This window comes from Myotis yumanensis, unplaced genomic scaffold (genome assembly GCF_028538775.1).
Source record: "Myotis yumanensis isolate MYYU_CA2020_CCGP unplaced genomic scaffold, mMyoYum1.0.hap1 SCAF_11, whole genome shotgun sequence".
Lineage (NCBI taxonomy): Eukaryota > Metazoa > Chordata > Mammalia > Chiroptera > Vespertilionidae > Myotis > Myotis yumanensis.
The window spans coordinates 9,285,394-9,306,745 of record NW_027223762.1 but is presented as its reverse complement, the minus strand read 5'-3'; the positions used below and the strand labels follow the sequence as shown (position 1 = coordinate 9,306,745).

The following is a 21,352-nucleotide window of genomic DNA, read 5'->3' as shown; positions in this document are numbered from 1 at the left end:
CCACCCCCCACATCACAGACAGATGAAAACCAATAACCCTTAATCTATTGGTTACCATGGCTACCATAGGATATTTTCTTTCTGTACAACTCGAGGTATTTCGTTTGGATGGTTGCTTGCAGATGAAAGTTGGGAGAACGTACATTTCCGTTCAGTGTGCTAGAAATGGAGAGGCGGCGCAGAGGAAAATGTTTTCCTTAATCATGGGCAAGTATGGTTTATTAGATGCTTGTGCAGAAAAGTTATTAAAAGTGGTTAAATGCATCAGCCCATAAACCAATCTAAATGCCATTAAATCCATATAAGAGTTTAAGGGCACAGATGCTAGCAATTCCCTGATCTTAGAGCAGGATTGATAAATCCAGTGGGCTTGGAACATCGAGTGGGTCAGAGTCTATATTCCTCAGTGGCACACAGCTCCATTCCTGTATAAACACTCGGATTATGTGACTTGCTCAAATCCATCCGTACCCACCAGTCTGTAAAGTATTCACCTCTGTGTTCCCAGATGTGTTTGACCTGCATCAGGATGAACTATTTATGTAACTGTTCCTCACCACCCTCCCTAAAGAGTGAGAAAGTTAGCTCTCCATACCCTAATACGTTTTTTAAGAACACCAGAATGCAGTGTGCTAGTTAAGTCTACTGTCATGGGTCCCAAACCGAAATAACTCCTGAACTCTGCCCTCCCAGGGCTGAGTGAGGGACCAGAGCAGAGCGCAGGGGAAGAACTCTGTGGTGACCAGATGACTAAAGAGACTGGAATTAGGGTCAGGACAGCCGTGAACAGGACAGACTTCACTGCACACAGAGCCACAATCCCAATCCCAGCGTAACGGCGCCCACAGGAGCTGGAGCACGCAGCAGCGGAGCCCACAGCAGCGGAGCCCACTGTCCCTGAGCTGACGGAGTGGAAGTTTCCGGCCGCGGCAGCTCCGCGTCCTCCGCGGTGCGGTTCCCCCGAGCCAGCCGAGGTCTCGCCTAATGCTACATAAATACCTGCGTCCCCGATTCGCCCGGGGCGCGCGTGGCGCAAGCAGGGGGGGAGGGGGGAGGAAAGCAGAGCAGCGGCGATGGCAGAAGCTGGGGTTCCTCACCCATCAGCATCCTTGGGGACCAGATGGACCGTGTCTACCGTTGGGTCCCGGAGCCCGGGAACGACCCCTGGCTTCTCAGCTAGAGGATCCAGGCATCCGAGAGACTCGGCTTTGCCCCCATCCCCTCCTCTGTGACCGCGGCGGCAGGCGGCAGCGCGTCCCCGCCTTCCCAGCCAGCGCAGACCCGACCTGCCCCGGGAGCTGCCGCGGCTCTACCCCGGACCTAGCCGGGCTCTCGGTTCTGCTCTGTGGGCGCCAGGGGAGGGCACCCCTCCCTCGGGGCCGGCCGGGGTAGGGGCTGCCCGGAGCCCTCATCCGCGCTGTGATCGACCGCAGACAACCCTCGGCCCGCTCCAGGCCCCGGAAACCCGGACGCGAGCCCTCGGCCACCCCGCACCCCCGCGGCAGTCGGGGTGCGCGTCCACACTGTCTATCCCGCACACAAACAACCCCTCCCTCCCTGACACCACAGCCTCGCCGTCCGCGTAAGCTCTCCTTTCCGCGTCCCCGAACACGGCGGCACCCATAGGTGCTAAGGGAAGGGGGGGTGTCACAACAAGGGCTGCGCGGGTCCCCTCCCCATGGGTTTCGAGCTCCTCTACCTCGAAAGTTACTTGGGATGAGTAAAGAGACCGGTCCCCAACTGCGGGGTGAGGACAGGAGGGGGCAGGAAACCCAGCCTGGCTGCTCACTGCACCGAGGCTCACACCTTCCCAAAGGGCAGGGCGCGCGGCCGGCCCAGGGTCCAGCCCTCCGTGCCTCCTCCTGTCCCCCAGCCGCCCCTGCCCTGGGCCTCTCCGGGGAGGTGGCCTGGAGAGGGGCGCGCTCTGCCGGGCCCAGCCCGGGGGCTGCCCAGAGTCGGGGGTGACACACGCTTCCAGCATCCCCGACCGCCGCGACCCTGGCTCGGGGCAGCCCCCGGGCATGCACCCCGGGGGTAGGAAGTTTTTCCCCCCTCCCCCCTCTGGAGTGGCGCAGGCGCACGGGCTCCCGCAGCCTGGCGAGTCCAGACTCCGGAGGCTCCTGCGCCGCCGCCGCCGCGGGAGCCGAGCCTGGCGTTCCGGGCTCTCGGGCCCCGCTCCCAAGCCCGGCCCGGCCCCGCGCACGGCCAGGACCCCGGTGGCACGGCGCCGCCTCCGTGGCGCTCGAGCAGGGCTCTTACCTCCTGCCGCGCGGCTCCGGCCCCGGCCCCGTGCGTGGCGAGCCGGGGATCGCGGGTGGGCGCAGGCGGGCTGATGGAGAGCGCACGGCGCCGGCGGGGAGCGGGAGCGGGGGCCGCTCGGGTCCTGGCCGGGAGGAACGGATCCAGGTCCACCTCCTCGCGTTCCTGCTCTCCGCCTTCTCCCCCTTTCCTTCTCCTTCTCCTCCTCCGCCGCCGCCTCCCGGCAGCCCAGGGAGGATGCCCGGAGAGGGAAGTCAGTCCTTAGCTGTCAGCGGTGCGGCGACGCGGCGCGGCGCGGCTCTCACCGAGGCGGCGGCGGCGGCGGCGGCGGCTCCGGCAGCATCGCCCCCGCCCTCTCCCCGCAGCCGCGGCGGCCGCGGGCTGGGCTGGCTCCGGGCTCGGGCTCGGGCTCCGGCTCCGGGCGGGGGCTGCGCTCAGGCGCGGGGACCGCCGGGGCTGCAGGCGGGCGCTGCGGGGCCGGGGCCGGGGCCGGGGCTGGAGCTGCAGCGAGGTCCGCGGCGGGGAAGGCGGCGGCGCGGGGGCTGGCGCGGCCGCGGCGCGGGGACCATGCTCCCTTCTGGCTCGCTCCGCTCCGGGTACCGTCTGCTTTAGCTGCGAGGGAGGCGGGCTTCGGCGCGCAGCCAGGGGCGGGCGGAGCCAATCGCGGGCGCCCGAGTGGGCGGGGGTGGCGGGTGAGGGAGGCGGAGCGCCCCCGGCCGGGCACCCGGCGCTGCTCCCCGGGCCCCTGGGATCCCCCGCTGCCGCGCGGCGGGCTGAGGCTGAGTGCTGGCGGGTGTGTCCACCCGTCCGTCCGCCTCCCCCTGCTGTGGCTCCCGGCTCGGCGGCCGCGCCCGCAGATGCGCGGCCGGTGGCTGGGCAGCTCGGGCCCGGCCTCCCGCCCCTGGCCCGGGTGTGGGACTGGACCGAGGCGGGCTCCCGCCTGCTCCCAACACCTGAGGAAGCTGGCAGAAAAGTTTGAGAAGGAGAAGTCCAATGGTCTTTCGGCTTCCGCCCTCCCTCTGACACTCCAGCCACGGAAAGGAGCAGGGATTGTCCGAACCTCGGAAGAACCGCGGCCGGCCATGCAGATCCCGACCACTGGCCCTCTTCAGTCTGTCCCCACGCCGCTCCCCTCGCTGGCCTCCGTGTTGACACTGACCCTCCTGAGTCCCCACGGCCTCTCTTGAGACAGCACCTACTCTGCCCACACCAGCCTTACCCGTCTACGCGGACTAACCCCCTCCCCAGCCTCTCACGTGGTCTAGCTACACTTACTTTCTTAGTCCTACCAACTCTGTGTCTATACTTGCTGTCTACACAGACTCCCACCTGCAACCCTAATAGGACTGGAGGCCCGTGAGGGGCTCCAATGCAGGCTTTTCCTTTCCGCCAGAACTTTTCATTTCAGTCTTCCCTGCCCTGGTAACTCTCTAGATCTTGGTTTTATTCCCGCCCCCAAACCCCGACCCGCTCCTCCTCATCAGGTTTTGCATTTCATTAGAAATATCTGTTATCTCCATTTCCCTTCTCTCCCGCCCCCGCGCCCGCATCTAGATGTAAAGGCTAATGGGCTTCAGCACCCCCGCTCCCACCGCACCCCCTCCACTGCCTTTGGCAATGCCGCTGAGGCCTGAGGGGTGTGAGTGGTATGTGTAGGGGGGCGGGGTGTGGTCAGGTAGGGAGCCCCTAGCTCTGCAGCTCTGAGAGAAGCCGGCCTGGGGCGTGCTGTGCAGGCCCCGCCCCCACTAGTCAGGCCCCGCCCATCTCTACCAGGCTCCGCCCCCACCCGCCAGGGCAGCCTGAGGACTTATTGGGGGGCAGCGGTTCTCAACCTGTGGGTCGCGACCCCTTTGGCGGTCGAACGACCCTTTCACAGGGGTCGCCTAAGACCACCCTGCATATCAGATATTTACATGACGATTCATAACAGTAGCAACATTACAGTTATGAAGTAGCAACAAAAATAATTTTATGGTTGGGTCACAACATGAAGAACTGTATTTAAAGGGCCAGAAGGTTGAGAACCACTGGGCGGGGTACGTAAATCCCTTTCTCTCAGCTCAGGGCTGTGATGTCTGAATACAGGCCTCTGCTTTCAGCTGTACACTCAGTGCTCGGATTGTGTCTTCTTTAATATCTTGTAGGAAGCAGAGTGCAGTGTGGCGGCTGATAAATAATAAATAATAATAATCTACTGAGGGTAGCGGGAGGACTGTCAGGGAAAGGGAGGAGGACGCCAGGGAAATGGCCCAACGGTGTCAGAGTAGCTGCGTTTCCTGACAATAAGAAAAAAGTCTAATGAAGTTTTGGAGTGTGAAGCCTGGGGGAGGGGAGGGCACCCAGCAGAGCCCTGCAGAGAGGAATCCATCCCTGACCACGAGGTCAGCCAGGAAAGTGGTGTGTCCTGAGGAGGGGGTGACAGCAGTTGCCTTGAAGGGGGAGCAGGGGTGCGGGGGGGGGGGGGGAGCAAAGCTTGCCAAGGATCCTGGAACCTGAAGGGGAACAGTAGATGTGGTTTGAATGCTAAGTTCTGGAAATGGTGCAGGAAAAGTAATGTAGGCAGGACAAGGGAAAAAGAGGGATCACCTGGGATTTTGAGAAGATACACAGGTAGGGTCTCAAGCAACGCAAGGCAGAGAGAAGAACAAAGGCACAGGTGCGTCAGCGTCCATTCATGTCCCCTGAAATGAGCCGCACGGATCCACCAGCTGGGGGCACTCAGGAACCCACGGGTCACGGTCTGGAGCAGCACAAAAGGCAGCTGCAGGCAATATGAAAACGTGTCTAAGGTTGGCGGGTCTGGGGTGGGTTACGAGCAGGCGGTCTGAATCAGTCACAGTGTCTCACAGATCGTTTTGAATGATGCTTAAGTGAAAGAAGAAACTATGCCCCCAAGAGTCTTTCCTGGGTTCCATCTCGGTGCAGGTGTAAGGGTCCTCCCAGCTCCGCTGCTGGCGATGGCAGGGTAGCCAGGCTGTGCTGATCCCGCTTCCACACAGTTGAGGCCCTCTGCTGGCCTCGGGGGTGCCAGGGGTGCCCTCCTAGAGTGTAGCAATACCTCTGGGGTTGGAGCTTGATCACAGCTCACAGGGAGAGGGGGCAGCTCATGGGAAGAACGAGAAAAGCTGTGTGCAGTGGGCTTGTCTATCCTCTCCTTACCCCACCCGCCTTTCATCCCAGAGCCTGAATGCAAATAAGAATTTCCCGAGTTTGAAGCCAGCTCTTCCCCTGCAGTGGGCTCTGCAGAGCTGGGGTGCTGCGTGTGGACCCCACTGCGTAGGAAGGGTTGCTCTTGATGCAAGCGCCGCTGTTCAAGTCATCGCCCCCCCCCTCCCCCCCCGTAGGGTCTTCCCAACACACACTGATCTACATGTGCTATGGCTCTCCTCTCTTGCTGGGGTCTGGGATGTGTTCTGGGTTAGTCGCTGCCCTGCTCTGTGGCAGATGGGATATGGTCCATGCTTGGCACCATCTCACTACACAGTACATGGGATGCGTTGGGGGTTGCCCATGGGAACATCTTGGGCCCTGGTCAAGGATGTCACCACAAAGCACAGGATCAGCGCTGTGGAGTGTGCTTCCCGGTCCTGACAGAACGCCCCAGGCTGGGCTCTGGCTCAGGACTGATGTATATGCTCCGAGCAGATGGGCTGTGGAGGAGTGCACTCGCGATGCACAGGGAAGTAGACTGAAACGCTCCGGAACATCCAGTCCCTGCTCAGATCATAGACCATTCTGGGTGCAGTCCATCAGACTCGGGCTTTGTGCTGGAAAGACTCCTACGGTCACCTAGAGAGGCCCCAGGGGAAGCCACATCCGGCCTGCCTGGGAGGGCGCCCCAGTCCCCCTGGGGCTGGGATGGACTTTGCTCCTTATTTGCATTTGCAATAACAACCACAACAAAACGTTCATTTATCCAGTAGCTACTACACGCCAAGCATTCTGCCCGTGATATCTCCTGAATCATCATGGCAACCTGTGGAATTAGCATTATCGGTCCCACAAGCTGAGTCACCGAGAGGGCCGGTGGTCTCCTCCAATCACACAGCCAGGAAGTGGCAGAGCTGGAATTTGAGCCTGTTGCTTCCGAAGCCTCTGGACTTTTCACCACACTCAACACAGGGATGCTGCTTCTTTTTTTATTAGCTCCAGGCCTTTCCCTTTGAGTGGGCACAGTGGATGCTGATTTTGCCTTTTATCAGCAGCCGGGACTGGACCGGAAGTGGAAATCAGTTTTAGGATCCAGAGGATTGGTTTTGAGGAGGGAAGAGCCTCCCTTTGATTACTGACCGCACAGGTCACTGGAAGGGTGGACAGCTCATCAGGAGCCCCCAGGTCCAAGAGGACATCTGTTTCAGGAGCATAAACAGAGCAGGAGCCAGTCTCTCTGCCGGTTGGGGTTTTGTCTTTCTAACGTTACGCTTCACTAAATCCACCCCCCTTTGGCATCGAAAGCATGAATAAATCCTACATAAGTCATGGTCCCTCCAGTGGTTAATCAATCCATAAAAATCTATTTAGCACCTACTGTGTGCCCAGCTTTTCAGCCCCATGGCGTTGATGAAAGCAGGAAGTAAGAGGTCCCTGCTGCTGGCTGTGCACTGCAGCCACCCTGCTCTGTGATGTGTCACTAAGGCACATGCCGGTCAATCAGCCACGTGTGGAGAACCGCTGGGTGCTCAGCGCTGTGCTGGGTGCTCAGCTCTGTGCTGGGTGCTCTCGGGAGCACAGGGAAGCTGTAAGGGGGTTTGCACTCCGCTCAGTTTCACCTGCCCGTTTCTTAAAAGGGGCCGAGGCAGCTGAACGCAGTACCTGGTTCTCCTTCTTGACAGAGTTTAAGGCAGCGGTTCTCAACCTGTGGGTCACGACCCCTTTGGGGGTCGAACGACCCTTTCACAGGAGTCGCCTAAGACCATCGGAACACACATATATAATTACATATTGTTTTTGTGATTCATCACTATGCTTTAATTATGTTCAATTTGTAACAATGAAAACACATCCTGCATATCAGATATTTACATGACGATTCATAACAGTAGCAAAATGACACTTATGAAGTAGCAACGAAAATAATTTTATGGTTGGGGGTCACCACAACATGAGGAACTGTATTAAAGGGTCTCGGCATTAGGAAGGTTGAGAACCACTGGTTTAGGGTAACAGAGATTGTTGTCAAGAAACAACAGTGTGGCCCTAGCCCATTTGGCTCAGTGGATAGAGCGTCACTGTGGACCAAAGGGTCCTAGGTTCCATTTCAGTCGAGGGCACGTATCTTGGGTGCAGGCTCTTCCCCGGCCTGGGACCTGGTCGGCTTGTACAGGAGGCAACCAATGGATATGTTTCTCTCTGTCTTTCCCTCTCCCTAAAAATCAATGGAAAAATACGCTCAGGTGAGGATTAACAACAATAACAAAAAAGAAACAGCAGTGTGCTCACTTGTGGAGGTCAAGGGATGCTCTGTGAGAGCCCGGCGGGTCAGGATGTCTTCCTGAGGAGGCAGGTACAAGATTGGACCTGAGGATCCCACAGGAGCCAGAGGAGAAGGTAGGCGCCTCGTAGGAGGGCCGAGGCTGTAGATCCCTGGGTGGGGGGGACTCACCTGGGTGTCATATTTTCTGAAAAGCCACTCATTAGGGTGAAAATGAAAGTGTATTGACCTGCTTTGCCCAAACCAGTGAGCTGTGAGGCTCTAAGACGCAGAGGGAAACTGGCGGAGTCTTTTCCTTGGCATTCCCAGTGGCAGGCGCTCAGCATCCTTTTCCCTACCACTTGTTGGCAGGTGGCGGGAGTGTTGATGAGACAGAGCCAGGAACAATTTTCCTGGGTGGTTCGGACCCCCAAACCAACAGGAAACACCGTGGCGGGGGAGGGGGGTGCTTTCCCTGAGCAGCATCTACTCTGCCCATTGATAACGGGATTCTTCACCCATGGGGGTCGGAGGAATGGGTTTAATGGGTTGGTCAACACATATGTATTGGCTGTTGAATTGTTCACTTTCCTTTTTGAGGTTTAGAAAGAAGCCATTGGTTTTCTGTGAGAAAGTGCAAAAGACCAAATGATGGGAGTGGTAGGTTGTAAGGAAAAGTGTGAGTGAGATAGAGAGGTAAGGGGCCTGCCTGTTCCCTGTTTGACTCTAGGACCCATCGGTGCCGCGGTCTTTCAGCAGAACTTGGGGCAGGACCATGCCATCAACGAGGTCAATTTGAAGGCCTGAATTGGGCCAGAGGCAGGACGATGACCATCCATCAGGGCAGGTGACTGTCTGCCCTCTGCCAGGACTCAGGCTGCCCTGAGAGCGTGACCTCCCCGGGGGCTGGGGCTGGGAGGAGCACCGCAGGAGGCAGGAGGACTCAGTGCAGAGCCCCAGGCAGCAAATCCCATTGCCATCAGCCATTTAGGGAAGGCAGCCAGGTCCGGGCTCTGTCTCGGGAGTTGTTGTTTACTTCCTATCTCCAAAGCTGAGGCTGCCGGCCCTGTTCGCAAGCACAAGGCTGCACCCCACCAGGGAACACCTTCCCTGTTCTCCCCGAAGGAGTTGCTGGGAATCAAGCGTCAGGCACTCCCGGTGGTTGAGATAAATCTGTTTTCAGCATGAAGTATCTAATGGTTTCGGCGATGGGGGGTCCTCTGGAATACGTGCCCCTGTATTTCATCTTCGAGTGTGTTCCTGCTAGAATTTGTGAAACTGCTTATCCTTTCTGTGCAGTGGGTCTGGGTGGAAGAACCTGTGAGGTCCCGCCCAGTGGAAGCGTGATGGACACATTAGCCCAGAGGCACCAGTCCCCAGGGAACCAGAGGCAACAAGGAAGGGAGAGGCAACAGGGCCCACACTTAAGGTGCCTACTGAATATTTACGAAGGGTCTTAAAAGGAAAGCCAAAGTCTATGATAAAAGTCACCATCTGGACCAGGTGCATCTTGCTGTAAGAAAGCAGCAGATATGAACATCTAAAATGATAAAGCAGGAGGATGTGCTAGTTTGCATTACAAAAGAACGCACCGTTTCCCCTCCGTGAAGCCTCCCCCTTTGATATTTAATCTGGGGCTGATTTATTGGCAATTCCGTTCATAGGCAACCAGTCAGAAACACATACATTTATCGTTGTTTATTTAAGACCTGTCACCTAGCTTCTTTCAAGAGTCTTGAGCAACTTACAGGTTAAAACCTGGGGCGAAGGGAGCCCTTTAGGAGTGAAATGGAACACCCCCCCTCCCCCAAGGGGTGAGGGATGGGGTAGGCGGCATCAAGCATGAAAAGGTTCTAAGGGGAGAGAGAAGGGCACAGGAGCCAGGTTACCTGATTACACAAAGGAAGGCGCATTTGAATCAGGTAATAAAAGATGTTTTGAATAGAAATTGCTTTAAAAATCAGAGCCTGTTATAAATGGAAGAATGTAGTATTGTCGAGATAAAAGGCTTCTCTTCTAGACTTTTGGAGACAAATGCTAAACGTGGATAAGTGTAACACTACAGGCCTGTAATGTTAACATTTTTCACTACTTCTAAACCTTTGAAAAATATTTACCAGATGATTTCATTAAACAACATTTCTATCCTTTATAGATTTACTTATTACTGATTCAGGGAAAGGGTTGCAAATCAGATACATTTTCCTAAGATGGCTGTGGATTTTCTTAGAAAGCATCTAGCTGAAGTCTAAACCCTTAAAGATAATGTCAATGTAGCTCCAGGTCAATTTCAAAATTAGCCGGAGAGCTCTGGTTAATGTGAATTTTTACTAGAAACAACCAGAACATACACATTACAATAGGCATGGTTAGCCAAACCGAGGAGGGCTTGGAAAGAGAACAATATTTGGAATCTGAGCTATTGGTATGTCAATCTGCAGAGAAATCCTATTAAACCGAATTTACGATTTCAAAAGGGTTGCCGATACAGCCTCATCATTACAATCAAGGCGGTTTTTCCTGGAACCAAGATCAATGTGTAGCAGTAGCTGTGCATGTGTTGTTCTAAAGCAACAGAGTTGTTCGTTGGGGCGACAGCATATAAACTATTGATGTCCTGCTGATGAGAATATCAACAATAGCCCGTTAGTACTTACTATGTGCCAGCTACTATTCTATCCCTTTAACTTTCTTTTAAAAATGGTTTCTTCTATTCCTTACAACAACTGATGAATCCGAAGTCTGATAAGACCCATTGGCCAGAAGGGGGATACGGCTGGCTCATTCTAGACACACGTCTCAAAATGAGAATAGAAGCAGGGTGTCGTGTTGGGCCTTTGCACTGCCTCAGCATATATCAAGTCCTCACACTGGGAAGCTCTGGGCATCCCCAGCTGATGGTTGTACCTCTCACACCACTGAGGTCTGACCTAAAGGAGACTGGAAGGTAAGATTAGAATGAGAAAGGGAAGCCTGGTTGTATTAGTTATCTATAGCTGCATAACAAATTGCCCCCCCGCCCCATGCTTAAACTTAGTAGCTTGAACAACATTTATGATCTCACCCAGTGTCTGAGGGTCGATAGAGCTGAGTGGTTCTGGCTCAGGATGTTGCATGAGGTTGCAGCCAGACATCAGCTGGGGCTACAGTCATTGCAAGGCTCCAATGGGGCTGGAGGAGTTGCTTCCAGGCTCACTCACGTGGCTGTTGGATGGAGGCCTCAGTTGCTTGCCATACAGGTCTCTTTCCAGGACTGCCTCAAGACATGGCAGCTGTTTTCTCTCTGAGCAGCAAATTATGAGAGAGAGAGAGAGAGAGAGAGAGAGAGAGAGAGAGAGAGAGAGAGAGAGAGAAAGAGAGGACACACTAAGACAAGAGCTGTAATTAAAAAAATTTTTTTCAGGGAGGAAGAGAAAGGGAGAGAGAGAAACATCAATGATGAGAGAGAGTCATTAATTGGCTGCTTCCTGCACTCGCCCCACTGGGGATCAAGCTTGCATCCCAGGCATGTGCCCTTGACTGGAATAGAACCATGACCTCCTGGTTCATAGGTTGATGCTCAACCACTGAGCCACCTGCCTGGACCTGCAAAGATTTTTATAACTTCATCTCAGACGAACAACATAGATGAACAGAAGTTTAATGTGAGAAGGCTGTGAACACCAGGAAGTGAGCTCCTTGGAAACTGTCTTGGAGGCCTACTGCTACCACCACCACCACCACCACCACCACCACCACCACCACCACCACATTGGATTCCATGATTTCTAGAGAGGGGAAGATATACTTCCTGATTTCTGGGATGTAGGCTTCTGATGGTCCCAGCAAATCCAGGGATATGACTTGAGACTCCAAAAGGGAAGATGGCTCAACAACCCTGCTTGACAGAATTCTTAAAGTGCCACTGCTAAAAGGCTCTTGGAGAAAAAGAGTAAGATGGGGACGGATGTTGATGAGGCTGGAGTGGAGCGATTGGAAAGTTCGCCTTTGAATGCAGCTGGCGAAAGGAGAGAAGGGGCATAAACCTGGCAGAGTGACACAAAGCTCATTTGAAGATTTGGTTTAATGAATGAAGGCAGCAAAATTGTAAGGATAACCAGAAACGTTTTTCTTATTTGACGTGAGCAGAAAATCAAGACAGGACCTGATGGGCGATGTGGTAAGCTGTCTCATACAAAGGAGCAAACTCTTAACTGAATGCCACTTGGTACCAGGCAAAATGCCAGGTGCTGAGGACACAAAGATAATTAAGAAAAGGTCGCTGCCCTCCGGGATCGCCTAGTCTAATGGGAAGACACACATGTAAACAAACGCCATTCAGCATGATCAATACCATAATGAGATTCAGTACAGGTAGAACAGAGGCATTAGGGAAGGTGCTGCCAGTGTTCCTTGGGGGCAGGTGGGTCAGGGAAGGCCGTACAGAAGAGATTACACCTGGGTCCTGAAGGATGAGCAGGAATTCACCAAATGAACAACAGAAACAATCACCAAGCACAGAGGTGTGGGAGCGGGGCAGACTGGGGAAGCTGCTACTGATTCACGTGCTTAGAGGAGAGTGGAGAGTGCAGACAGGGCTAGCGAGGCAAGAGGAGCCCCTTCACAAAGGCCTGTAGGCTCTGCACTGGGGGTGCGTGGGGTAGTATTGCTCAAAGTGGGGTCCTATCTGAGGATCGCATGGGAGGCTGGTGAAAATAGAGATTCCTAAGCCTAACCCTTTGTCCACAACCACAGATTTTTCACCATAACCATGTCCTCTTCTTTCTGGGATGGACTGCATTTCCCAGCCTCCTTTGCAGTTAAACTATATTTCCCAGCCTCCTTCACAATGAGGAACACTCGTGTCAATGGAATAGGAATGGAAGTAACATGTGCCATTTCCAGACCTGACCCATTAAGGCTGCCCCGCTGTTCTCCATGCTCTTTTCCTTTCTCCAGGCTGATGCAGGCAAGCACAGGGATCTTGGGAGCTGCATGTTAAAGACTGCAGAGAGACAAAATTGAGGAAGCCCTGGGTCCCTGAATTATTGTTTAGAGAGAACCACCCACGGATCTGGAGCACCCATTTTGGGGCTTAAATTAAATTCTATTGTGTTTGAGCTGTTGTACGCTTTGGGGTTTGTTTGTCTTCACAGCTAGTGTTACCCTAACTAATACAGCAATTGACGGCCTGTGAGAGTGGAATTCTCTGGAGAATTTGTGTTTTTAACAAGTACCCCAGAGGAGTCTGAGAACCACTGCTGGCGGAGAAGGGAGCCAGCCACTCAAGGGTAAAGGCAGACCAAGTCACATGGTGCTATTTGCACGGTAGAATGGCAGTGAGAAAGAATTTTACCTCCTTCTTGTCAAGGAGAAAACAACAACAACAACAATGAAAAAAGAAAACGGTGGCAAGAGAAAATGGAAGTTCAGGATGAGGAAAGAAATGATAACAAGCACCAACCTGTAAATGAGCTCAGGTCTTTTAGCCAGGGCACATGGTCCTCCAGGGAGTAGAGAGAACTCACCGCCGAGGCTGCAGAGACTGTGCTGACAATCTTTAAGGAACACGGAGGCTGGGAAAGAAAGTGGCACACCAGAGATGGGAAACCAGTACTTTTATTAATAAAGAGGGGGAAAGATGTGGCAAACTATTAAAGTAGTTTATCACCTTCATTAAGTTGTGACAAAAGTGTGCTGCCACCAAGCCAGTTGCAAACTGGGAAGATACAGCATCAAGAGGAAACCCAAAGTGCTTTCCTCAGACAAAAGGAAAGCCAGTGTTTATCGTGAATGTTCTTGCCATGGTCCCTGATTGGGCCATTTCTATGCAAATGAGAAATCCAAATTTGCATTGTATGATTGGTCCACCTACACTGATTGCTTGGAATCTCACATCCTGATTGGTTGTTACAAGCCCCTCTGATTGGTTAGTAGAGATGCAAATGAGTCTGTTGCTGTGTAACTCAAATTCCACGGGCGGGGTCTCAGCTTATTGGTTGAAAGATGATTCCAGGAACTCCCTGATAAGGGTCAGCTTAGCAGCACGAGCACAGAGCAGGAGGCTGGCAATTCAGTGGGCTGCTCTGATTGTGAATTTGAGCCCAATTAACCACAAGGAATCCTTCTTGCCAGGTATGTTCCTTCTGCGGGTCAACAGCTGATTATTTAAGGCTGATTTGTGAGCACATGAAAAATGGAGGCGTCTCCAGATGCCTGTGTGGGCTCTTCACCAGCAAGCCTCCGTGAGGTAACCGTGTTCCCAGCTTTGTGGTAGGCTTGCTCGATCATGTCGGGGCCTTGTGATAGCTATGGTTGAGGCAGAGCATCCTTCAGCTCGGTATTTGCCAAGGAATCTCACGATAAATTTGTGCCCAGGATGAAGTAATTCCACCTGCAGACTAGCATGCATAGTAGGCGATTTTGGAATTGTTTTATGGTCACACCCAGAGATGCTGATCAACGTCAGTGTGAAAGTTAATTTCTAGGGAAAGGCCACCGTGAGGTTCCAGTTGATATTTTTATTAGCGAGGCAGATACAGATGACTTAGTCCATACTTAAATTTTGAGATGACTTGTAGAGAATACATTGCTTTGCATAACGAGGCTCATAGGCTAGGCCCCAGGACTAAGTGAAATGTAATGGTGTGTGATGAAACAGACAGGTGGCTCAGTTGGTTGGATCGTCCTCCCATACATCAAAAGGTTGTGGGTTTGATTCCTGGTCAGGGCACATACCTGGGTTGTGGGTTAGGTCCCCATTAGGGCACGAATGGGAGGTAGCCGATCAATGTTTCCCTCTCACATCAATGTTTTTTTCTCTCTCCTCTTCCTTTCTCTCTAAAATCAATGAACATATCCTCAGGATAGGATTAAAAAAAATGATAGCCTCAGGTTTTGCTCCCTGTGAAAACCAATGTATCTTTATAATAAATCTTCTCAATTTTTAAGTTAAAAAATATTGAAGTATTCCTCCCTAAAAAAAAATAGGACGAGCACTTGGGTCCAAACAGTCCCCTGCACGAGCCCAGGACAGACTCGGAGGTTAGCTGAGGGCTCTGTGTGGTTATCTGGAGGGGTGTGAGGAGCAGAGGGGCCCAGGCTGAATTTAAAGGGCCGATGGGCTGATTTCAGGTCCACGTGGGAATGGACTGGCTACCACCATCTCACAGCTGTTCAAAATGAATGGGCTGTGAGGGAAATAGAAGCACCTATCGTTGGACATGACCAGGTGGAGAGAGAACAAGCTACTATTACTGGCTACCAGGCACAGTGCTAAAGTGGGCACAGAGGCCCTGGATTAATTTCCTTTTGTTGCCGTAACAAATGTCTACAATATTGGTGGCTTAAGACAATACAGATTTATTATCTTCTGGAAGTGGCAGTCCAAAGTCAAGGTGTCTGCAGGGCCACGTTCCGGTTGCAGGCTCTTTCCCTGGCCTTTTCCAGCTTCAAGAGGCTGCCTGCATGCTTTGGCTTTTTGCCCCTTCCTCTATCTTCAAGGTCAGTAGTGTAATGTCTTAAAGTCTCTGTCTGTGAGTCTCTCTGTCTTTCTCTCTGCTTCTGTTATCGTATCTCCTCTGACCCTGGTCTTCTGATCTACTGCTCAGAAGGACCCTTATGATTATATCAGGTTTGCCCAGATCATGTGGATTCATCTTAGCTCAAGGTCCTGAGCTTAATCACACCAGTGAAGTTCCTTTTACCGTGAAAGGCATCGTATTTATAGGTTTTGAGGAACAAGACAACGGTATCTTTGGAGGAGGGTTGTTATTTGTCCACCACAAACCCTTTATATATATATTGTCTCATTTCATTCAGTCCCTCACTATCTGGACAATCAGAGCCATGGAAAGATTAAGAAACACTCTGCATCTCCACGAAACAGTGGGGCAGGGATTCGAACCGGGTTCTGACTTTAAAAGCTGGGACTTGAACTCCTCCGACCCTTGCTGCGCACGCTAAGACTGTTCTTAGCGCCCATAATTCTAAGCACTAGTAATCGCTTTTCTTTAACAGTGTTCACTTAGTGGTGTCATCATTGCAGCTTGTTTTTCTAAAACATCACATGGGGCAGACCCTTCTGGCTGCCATGCGATGCGACTGGCCTCCCTTGCCAGCTCCTCAGCGTCCTCAGCTCACAGCTCTCCTCCCTCCTGGACTTTTGTCACCTTGGGCCTTCTCAGCTACGGGAGTTGGAACAGTGTTATTTTCTGAATTCAGATCTGAAAATCTTTGTAGAGTAAAGGTTACACAGCTGCAAAAGTTTGTTTTGAACCCAAAGTAACAGAGCTGTCAGGGAGAGTGTAAAAAGAATTCCAGAAATGCAGGTGAAAAACCTGGTGGTCCAAGCAAGGCAGCAGGAGCAGCAAGGAGACGTGGCCGCTGGGCCGCAGGGCGGACACAGAAGTGGCAGAGTCTGGCTGAAACCCGTTCCCCCGAAACTAAAGCTCGGGCCCCGCTGAGGGGGGCAGGGGCGAGGTCTCTGCGCCGCCCTCTGTGCTGGGACCTTGCTTCCAGCACCTGAACATCCACCGTCTTGTCTCCCCTACTGCAAACCTGAGGGAGAGACAAGCCAGTGTCCCATTTTACAGATGGAGACTGAGGCTCAGAGCTGTGCTCAAGGTCACATGACCTACTTGTGGTAGTGACTAGGCCCAACGCTGAGGCCAAGGCACTGGGTTCTAGTCCTGCTCTGTCACCAGCTGCAGCTCTTCAACAGTGAGCATGACAATGAGCATATCATGTCTCTTCTCCGGTCATGCTTCGCGTGAGCTCCACCTTGAGCTCCACTGTATGTCAGAATTGTCTGCCGTCCACCGGTAGCCCAGTTCTCTGCCTGTGCTCAGCTGGGCTGGCCTGGACCCTGGCTGAGCTTCGCTGTATGTGGGCTGAGCTGTATGTGGGCTGTGCACAGCCTGTCTGGAGAGGGGCCTCGGGAACACATGAAGGGGGTCCCTGATGGCACTGGGAAGTATTTGGCAGCAAGAGAGAGCACAGGACACAGGAAGGGCTTGGCTGGAGGTGGAGGCTGTGAGCTGACTGTGCTGAGCAGTGGCTGGATAGCCAGAGAGGAGGGGCAGGGCCTCGAACCCATGGGGACGCAGCGGGCTCTCCTATAGGTGGTTTCCAAGTGGTTCACACAGCTGTGCCATGGTGGCTTCATCAAGCCTATGTAATAAGGGTGGTCTTGATTGAGCTCCTGAGAGTCCAAAAGGGAAGGAAATGAACCATTTGGACACCTGGTTTAGGCACTGGGTGAAAAAGACAGAAACTGCCCTTATGAAGCACCTATTTTGTGCCAGGCACTGGCGAGGGGTTTTCACTGAGCCTGAGTACAAGGAGGAGTACAACACAATTCCTGCCTTCGGAGAGGTCACACTCCATATGTCTATGGAAACTAACCTTTACTGGATAACATAAGGACTACACAAGGTGGTAATTAATGAAGATAAAAAGAAGTAGAGGAGTAGCAAGTGAGGAACTGCTGAGTTCAGAAATAGCCAGTGTCTGTTTTTCTGCCAGAACTCAGGTACTAGGGCACGAGAGATGCTGCTTTTAGGAATTTTCCAATACAGAGCTTTATTGCTTAACAAGTACACTCTGCTGCTGATGTGTTCATTGTTCAACTTGTGGTCCACTAGGACTCTTGGATCTTCTTTTCCTGTGCTTGCATCTAGCTTTTGTGTAGTTGCCATCTTTCCCAGGAATGCTCCCTTCTCAACACTCAGCATTCCTGTGACAAAATGGGGGGGGGGGGGGGGGGGGGAGACAGAAAATCATTTTTAAAATGTTCAATTGATTCCCCCATCTTTTTTTTTCCCAACACAACATCATTGAATTATACTTTACAGACCATAAAATTTACCCGTTTTAAGTGTGCAACTCAATCAATTTAAGTAATTTTACAGAGATGTGCAACCATCGACACAAGCAATTTTAGAACATTTCCATCACCAGAGGGAATAATTTAAGGGCACAATACAAGAAATATGGGTTTATTCAACCTACTTGAACATGCATTTCTGAAATGATTCTACTTAAAATCTGTCAGCAAAATTCGAGTTACTTCAGTGTACTTTTGCAAAAAAAAAAAAAAAAAAAGCAAAATGAAATAGAAGGAAGAGCCCAGAGCCCGAAATCTTAAGAAACCATTATCTGTTTTGCAGATCGCTTCATTAATAAACAGATTATTACAAAAGTAATTATTTTAGAGAGGACAAGTGCCATTAGTTAATACGATGTTGTTGTCTACTGAGACTGATAAAAAAAAATCTTTTTAATTTGCTCTTTAAAAATCACTTACACCCATAAAACCACTTCAGTCAACAAAATAAGTCTAGGTATGGGCAAACCTGGGTTACCACGGCAGGAACCGCTTTACCTTTTTTGCTCCTTTAATTTGTTTCCCATCAGATTTTCTTTCCTCTCCAGAACTCACTGTTTTGTGAAAGGACTTGTCTGGGGAGTCCCAGCCCTTTGCAAAAGTGGTTACCCTCTGTCAGGAAAGGCACCATTCATTCATCCAACCCATTCGGGGTTGAAGAGTACATTGAATACTGGATGCTCCGATGTTTCCATTGTAAATTCTCCTTTTCAAAAACCCAGCATTCAGAAAGTTCAGAATCAGTTGCTGGCTCCTGCGTTAGGTATGCCGTTGCTTGCAAGGGTGGTCTCTATTGGATGGGATCAAATCCCCTTCCTTCTAATCTCCTATTCTTTCCTCCTTCTGCTGTAGACCCACCAGATGTAGAGAATTGTTTATTTCTAAGTGGAAAGAGAACCATTCTTCTAATAAAGATATAAGAAAAGCATGATCCTGCCCAGCCAGTGTGGCTCAGTGCTTGAGCGTCAACCCATGAACCAAGAGGTCGCTGGTTCAGTTCCAAGTCAGGGTACACGCCCAGGTTGTGGGCTGGATCTCCAGTAGGGGGCGTGCAGGAGGTAACTGGTCAATGTTTCTCTCTCATCGATGTTTCTATTTCCCTCTCTAAAAATCAATAAAAACATCTTAATTGAAAAAAAAAAAGAAAAGAAATGTATGATCCTAGGTTGGTAGCTCTTAAAATGCACTGATGTTCTATTTTTAAGTATAAAGGGTTTGAATCTTGTATGTACTGTTGTCTACTGTTTAGGAGAAAGAGACAGATGCTCTGAAACAAACTTGCACCAGAGATGTATTAAGTATTTATTCATAAGTTAAATACAAAGGTTACTATACACTCGGAGCCATGCAGGAGCTCAAGGATACGCCTGATAAATTTTTACATCGTAAACATACCCTGGTCAAGGAGGAAGCCACATTCCCAAGGCCTCCCGTATGCCCCTCCCAGCCAAGGTAATCAACATCAGTCTTCTATCACAGTAGATTAGTGTCACCATGTAAATGGAGTCACACAGTATGTATTTTTTTTGTATCTGACTTTTTCCACTCGGCATTAGTGTGTGAAATTCATCCATGTTGTTGCCTATAGCAATAATTCAGGTTTTTTTACATTGTTGTGTGAAGTATTCCATGATATAGTTAGCATATCTACTATCGATGGATATTTGGGCAGTTTCCAGATTTGATCTATTGTGAACATTCCTTACACATCTTTCCATACACCTTGGTAGGCATTTCTGTTGGAGTAGAATTGCTGGATCATGCAAATGCAATGTTCAGCTTTAGTTGGTAGGATAATTAAGTCTTCTAATTCCTTCTGTGTCAGTATTTCCAGGTTGTGATTTTAAAAAAAGAATTTGTCCATTTCATCTTAAGTTGTCAGATTTATGGGCACAAAGTTACTCATTAAATCTTCTCATTGCTCCTTAGATGTTTATATGAATTTCTAGCGATGATACCTGTTTTAAAAGTTACTGATATTAGTAATTTGTATCTTCTTTTTTTTATCAGTCTTTCTAGGGATTTCTAAATTTTATTACCTTTCTAAAAAACCAATTTTAGGACTTAGTTGATTTCTTAATTCTATATTTTCTCTATTGCATCTTTTCTTGCTTGAATCTTTATTATTTCCATTAAATTTATTTGCCTTATATTTGCTACTCTTCTCTAAATTTTTGAGATACTAATTAAATCACAGATTTTCTGCCTTTTTTCCCCCTCTAAATATACATTTACGGGTATAATTTTTTTTTTCTTAGATCTAGTTTAAGCTCTATGCTACAAGTTTTTAACATGATGGTTCCTCATTATTTTTCAGGTTAGAATATTTTATAATTTCCATGGATATTTTTAATTTCTGATTTGTTTTTTGAATCATGGGTTATTTAGAAGCATTATTTAGTATCTCCTGGACATTTAAAGACTTAAAAAGTGTGTCATATTGACTTGTAGGATTTTTCTATTCTAATAGGGGACGTACTCTTTACGGTAACTTCAACCCTTCACAATTGACTGAAATCTGCCTCATGACTCAGAATATGGTTTGTTTTACTTAATGTCCCAGGCACACTGGCAAAGCATGTAATCCCGCTGTTATTGGGTTCAGTGTTCCATGTATGCCAACAAGGTCAAGTTTGTCTGTCATGATGTTCAAGTCTTTATCCTTACTGATTTATTGCCTGATTATCCTATCAGAAGCTGGAAGGTGTATTTGAAATCTTCTGCTATGATAAATCCACTGTTTTTCCTTTTGGTTCTGTTTAGTTTTTGCCTTGCATGTTCTGGGTTTTATATTAAGGTGCATACAAACTTCACATTATTAAATCTTCCCGTTGAATTGACCTTTTGCCATTATGAAATACTCCTCTTTATCTCTGAAAATACCTCTTGCCTTAAAGTCTTGGTTTGTCTGATATCCGTGTAGCTAAGCCAGCTTTCTTTTGCTTGGTGCTTTCATGACATATTGTTTTATACTCTTTCCTTTCCAACCTTTTTTTTTTTTTTTTTTTTTTTTTTTTTTAATTTTTTTTTTTTTTTTAATTTTCCTCTTAAAGTATTACAAAGGGTATTACATAAGTATCCTTCCCCCCCCCCCCCCCGCCCTTGACAAACCACTACCCTCCCTTACCCCCCAGTGTCTTATGTCCATTAGTTATGCTTATATGCATGCATACAAGTCCTTCGGTTGATCTCTTACTCCCCTCCCTCCTGCCCCCCAACTCTCTCTGGCCTTCCCACTGCAGTTTGACAATCAGTTTGAGGCAGCTCTGCCTCTGTATCTATTATTGTTCAAAAGTTTGTAATGGTCTTTATTATCCATGAATGAGTGAGATCATGTGGTATTTTTCCTTCATTGACTGGCTTGTTTCACTTAGCATAATGCTCTCCAGTTCCATCCATGATGTTGCAAATGGTAGGAGTTCCTTCTTTTTAACAGCAGCATAGTATTCCATCGTGTAGATGTACCACAGTTTTCTAATCCATTCATCTACTGATGGGCACTTAGGCTGTTTCCAGATCTTAGCTATGGTGAATTGTGCTGCTATGAACATCTGGGTGCATATATCCTTTCTGATAGGTGTTTCTGGTTTCTTGGGATATATTCCTAGTAGTGGGATCACAGGGTCAAATGGGAGTTCCATTTCCAATTTTTTGAGGAACCTCCATACTGCCTTCCATAGTGGCTGCACCAGTCTGCATTCCCACCAGCAGTGCACAAGTGTTCCTTTTTCTCCACATCCTCTCCAGCACTTGTCGTTTGTTGATTTGTTGATGATGGCCATTCTGACAGGTGTGAGATGGTACCTCATTGTTGTTTT

The 21,352-nt window shown here is 50.1% G+C and overlaps 1 protein-coding gene across 1 annotated transcript in view; it reads right to left on the bottom strand.

Annotated features, from left to right (window-relative positions):
* Nucleotides 1-2,538, bottom strand: part of KLHL29 (kelch like family member 29) — a 259,907-nt gene extending 257,369 nt beyond the window's left edge. The window contains exon 1 of the mRNA XM_070428755.1: nucleotides 2,260-2,538. The gene's annotated coding sequence lies outside the window, so the exon portion shown is untranslated. The remainder of the gene's footprint in view (nucleotides 1-2,259) is intronic.
* Nucleotides 2,539-21,352: the final 18,814 nt, after the last annotated feature.